Source organism: Hypanus sabinus, unplaced genomic scaffold (assembly GCF_030144855.1).
Source record: "Hypanus sabinus isolate sHypSab1 unplaced genomic scaffold, sHypSab1.hap1 scaffold_193, whole genome shotgun sequence".
Taxonomy (NCBI): domain Eukaryota; kingdom Metazoa; phylum Chordata; class Chondrichthyes; order Myliobatiformes; family Dasyatidae; genus Hypanus; species Hypanus sabinus.
In genome coordinates, this window is record NW_026780025.1 from 692,357 (window position 1) to 697,524 (window position 5,168).

Sequence of the window (5,168 nt, forward strand, 5' to 3'; positions counted from 1 at the left end):
TCTTTCTTCTGCTCTAGTGCAGGACCATAGAATTCCTGACAGTATGTACTATCTGCCACTACTTTGCCCATTCTCTTAATCTGTCTCCGTCCTTTTGTAGCCTCTCTGCTTCCTCCAGATGTCCTGCACCTCCACCTATATTCATCCTGTACGCAAACCGGTCCGGAAGATCATCAATTCCAACATCCAAGTCGTTAACATATAAAATAATAATATTCATCCATCCATCAGGTCTACTGTATCCTGCATTTCTTTTTGATATTGTGCTACCACAATTGCAAATTTCTTTACATTTAACCTAGTACACTTATATTGTATAAATTTTAATCTTATAACTTTCGAAATCATATTTACTATCTGCATTAAATGTTTGAGCTTTACGTGAATAATTTAAAATCGTGCACATTCGATCCTTTGTAATTGTGTAATTCATCTAAGAAAAGAATAAGACAATACTTAAGAAAGAAATCAGGAGGGCTAAAAGAAGACACGAAGTTGCTTAGTCAGTCAGGGTGAAGGACAGGTATGATAAGAGCAAAAAAATAGTAAGGTATAAAATTGGACCTTTTGAAGTTCAGAGTGGTCGGCTATGTATGGAACCAAAAGAAATGGGGGAGATATTAAATGTTGTTGTTTTATTTTTGCATCTGTATTTACTAAGGAAACTGGAATGGAGTTTATGGAAACAAGGCAAACAATCAGAGAGTTCTTGGAACTCAAATAGATTGAAGAGGAGGAGGTGCTTGCTGTCTTGAGGCAAATCATAACAGATAAATCCCCAGGACCAGACAGGGTACTCCCTCGGACCTTGAAGGAGACTAGTATCTTGGCAGGGGCCATGGCAGAAATATTTAAAATGTCGATATCCACGGGTCAGGTGTCAGAGAATTGGAGGATCGCTCATCTAGTTCCGTTGTTTGAAAAAGGCTTAAAAAGTAAGCCGGGAAATTATAGATCGGTATTAGGTAAATTATTGGATGGAATGCTAAGAGATAGGACAACAAATATTTAGATAGACAGGGTCTTATTAGAAAAAGTCAGCATGGCTTTGTGCGTGGTAAGTCATGTTTAGCCAATCTATTAGTGTTTTCCGACGAGGTTACAAGGAAAGTGGATGAAGGGAAGTCAGTGAATGTTGTATACATGGACTTCAGTAAGGCCTTTACCAAGGTCCCGCAAGGGAGGTTAGTTAGGAAAATTCAGTTGCTAGGTGTACATGGAGAGTTAGTAAATTGGGTTAGACATTGTCTCAATGGAAGAAGCCAGAGAGTGGTAGTGGAGGATTGCTTCCCTGAGTGGAGGCCTTTTGACTAGTGGTGTGCCACAGGGATCAGTGCTGGGTCCATTGTTATTTGTCATCTATATCAATGATCTGGATGATAATGTGGCAAATTGGATCAGCAAATCTGCTGATGCTACAAAGTTTGGAGGTGTAGTGGACAGGGAGGAAAGTTTTCAAAACTTTCAGAGGGATTTGGACCTCTTAGAGGAATGGGCTGAAAATGGCAGATGGAGTTTTATGCAGACAAGTGTGAGGTACTGCACTTCGGAAGGTCAAACCAAGATAGAACAGACAAGGTAAATGGTTGGGCACTGAGAAGTGCAGTAGAACAAAAGGATCTGAGAGTTCCGGTGCATAATTCCCTAAAAGTGGCTTCACACGTAGATAGGGTTGCAACGAACGCTTTTGGTACATTTGCCTTTATAAATCTAAGTATTGTGTATACGAGGTGGAATGTAATGGCGAAGTTGTGGAAGACATTGGTGAGACCGAATCAGGAGTATTGTGTGCAGTTCCGGTCACCTAATTACTGGAAAAGTATTAATAAGTTTGAAAGAGTGGAGAGATATTTTACAATGATGTTGCCGGAACTTGGAAAACTGAGTTACAGAGAAAGCTTGAATAGGTTAGTACTTTATTCTCTGGAGCGTAGGAGAATGAGAGGTGATTTGATAGAGGTGTATAGATAGAGTGAACGCAAGCAGACTTTTTCCCACTGAGGCAAATGTGCATCTGTCATTCTCATGAGACCATGGATTTGCGCAAGGATGGTTTTTTCCAGAACGCAGGCCTGGGCAGGTTTGTATGGGAGACCAGCAGTTCCCAAGCTGCAGGTCTTTCCCTCTCCACGCCACCGATGTTGGCTAAGAGAAGGGCACTCGGACCCATGCAGCTTGGCACCGGTGACGAAGCAGAGCAATGTGTTGTTAAGTGTCTTGCTCAAGGACACAAACACGCTGCCTCAGCTGAGGCTCAGGTTACTAGTCCGATGCCTTGTTCACCAGGCCTTACGCCAACCCTGAGGCTAGGGGAGAGAAAAAAATCGGAGTTCATAGATTAACGGTGAAGAGGGAAAGTTTACAGGGGGGCTTCTTCACGCAGGAAGTTGTCGGAGTGTGGAATGAGCTGCCAGATGAAGTGGTGAATGCGGGCTCACTTTTGATATTTATGAAAAACTTGGGCAGGTATATAGATGAGAGGGGTTTGAATGGATATGGTCCAGGTGCAGGCCAGTGGGACTAGGTAGAAAAATGGTTCGGCACAGCCAAGAAGGACCAGAAGACTTGTTTCTGTTCTGTAATGTTCTATTGTTCTATAGTTCTATCTGGTTGTCCTTGAGAGAGGTCATATCTGAACAAACTCGCACTGGACCTGGATTATTACGTAAAATAGCAATTAATATTGCTATTATCGTTATTCCTTCGCTTGACTTTGCACAGTTTGTTTGGTTACACATATTGAGTGTTTTGGCCGTCAGTGCGGTCCTTCATGGATTTTATTCTGTTTCTTTGTTGCCCGCGGGGAAGTGAATCTCATTGTACATTCTGATATGTGTATATAGATATGCTGTGATGCAAAATTTACTTTCTACTCTGAACTCCGATCCAATTGGGCCGAAGGATATTTTGCGTGCTAAACTATTTTTGTTTTGTATTGCAAAACAAGGAAGAGTGGCCTGTTAAACTACAAAAGGTGAATATAATCCGGTCCGGAATGATTAATCCGATATTCCCAAATCCCGAAAGGTGTTAAACGCACGTTACTGTGCTCCACGCCAAATGTACGCTTAAGAACGAGGATGTAAAATGCCGTTTCAATATCGAGACCAACAACGTGTCTGAATGGCCCCGATGTCATTCTGTCCAACAAGCAGCCACGGCTGAGAAGGTGACACAGACACTCCTCAACGAGGCCACTTTCTCATCAAACTCCGCAGCCCGAATCCCGTGTAATATGACCCGTTGTTCAGTTCCCTGTTGTGACTAAAACAAAATCTTTATCTTAATAGCTTCTTTCTCATGCTCCCGCATAGTTCACACTTTGGTCGCACAGTAAAATTACAGTGATTGCATTAGAAAAACAGCACGTGAAAAACTTTATTTGTCAGGAGTGGGATTCGTTCCCAAGCCTTCAGGTTGAGACCAGAAGACTCGCGTTTACTAGGAAGCGACTTTGCCGCCTTACGTCTGGCGCCTTCGACCACTCGGCCACCCTGACAGCCCCTGCAGTACTCTGTCCACCTGCCAGATAGACAGCTGTATTTCGGAGTAGTCGGAATGACTGCTTTGTTGAGATGGTATACATACAAACACACTCTATATCCTGGGATTTTAAATGAATATGGACCTGATGCATTTTCTCTGGTTGCCGAGCATGTGCGGAATCAGAGCGTACAGCATCACAGCACTGGAATTGAGCTGCAGCCCGTTCAGGCCATCCTCCAGAGAAAGGATGACGAGGATTCGGAGACTGTGCAGAAGAGCATCACCAAGATGCGACCTGAAATAGACTGTTTGTGCAATAAAGAGAGTTTAGTCAAACTTGTTCTTTTTTATTTTTCTCTGGAGCACCAGAGGTGAGGGGGAATCTGATATACGATTCTTAGATTTTCAGGCATAGATAATGATGGAGCGCGCAAAATTTATCGCCATTTATTTCTTAGGGCATACATTTCAAGTAAGAGGGGATCGTTTTAAACAAGGGATGCCAACACACTATCCCGCTATGTCGGCAAGACCAAGGAGTGATTGTTGTCTTCAGCAGAGGGAAAACCAAAGGTTCTTGAGCTTGTTTTCCTTGGAGGATCAGAGGCAGGGCGCGTCTGTAACTTTAAATTGTTGGTATGACTGTACCCTTTGCTTTCTTATGGGACTGCGGCATGAGATCAAAAACCTTGATGAGCTTCCATAGATGTGTCGGAGAGAGTCTATTGTCTGTCTGCATCAAGACGTGGTATGGAAATGCCGTACCTCTAAAGGGAAATCTTTAACAATTTAGTGAATTCGGCTCAGTTCATCACGGGAAATGCACTCCCTAACATTAAGCAGATCCACATAAAAAGATGTAATCGGAAAACAACATCCACCGTCAGAGGTCGTCACTATCCTGCCATGCTCTTTTTGCGCTGCTGCCATCGGGTAGATGGTACAAGAGCCTAAGGACTCGCATCACCACCAGTTACTATCCATCTGCAATCAGACCTTTGATCAACAGGTGATAATTTACGCTCACGTGCCCATCCATTAAATAATCTGACAACCAATGATTTCGCTTCAAAAACATTTCTATATTGAACAGCTGAGTATGCCAGGAAGAGCTCAGCAGACCAGGCAGCATCTGTGGAAAAGCGTAAGCAGTCGGCGTTTCGGGCCGAGATGCATCACCGTGAACTTTTTTTCTGAATAAATCACTGACCCAGAATTCGGTATACGGTGATCTATTGGAATGTGATGAACAGTGTCAAAAACATAATCTTATCCTCCAACAGTTTTTCGAATCCACCTCAACAACCCAGGTCTTCTTTACAGAAATAACGTCATCTCGATTGAACGCTTAAAGATAAATTTTGTCAGGAGTGGGATTCGAAGCCACGCCCCCGGATGGAGACCAGAACCCTCCCGTTTGTCGGAAGGACTTTCATTCCTTGAGTCTGGCACCTTAGACCACTCGGCCACCCTGACAACTTCTGACGTGTGTTTGAGAACGGAATAAATGCCTGATTTGAAAGAAACATCATATCCACACAAACACATATATCATCCTGTCAATCGGAAATGAAAGCGAAAGTGTTACAGTTTGCTCAGGTTAGGCAGCTTCTGTGGAAAGTAAAGCTGTAAAATATTACAATTCGAAGACTCGTGAGACGCGTCTCGGCAAGAATTGAGGA

General features: G+C 43.1%; 1 non-coding gene across 1 annotated transcript; it reads right to left on the reverse strand.

The window, feature by feature from the left end:
• Positions 1 to 4,848: 4,848 nt before the first annotated feature.
• trnal-caa (transfer RNA leucine (anticodon CAA)) lies at positions 4,849 to 4,962 on the reverse strand. Its single transcript has 2 exons — positions 4,925 to 4,962; positions 4,849 to 4,894 (listed from the first exon to the last, which is right to left on the reverse strand). It is a non-coding gene; the product is annotated as a tRNA-Leu (tRNA).
• Between the last annotated feature and the right edge of the window lie 206 nt (positions 4,963 to 5,168).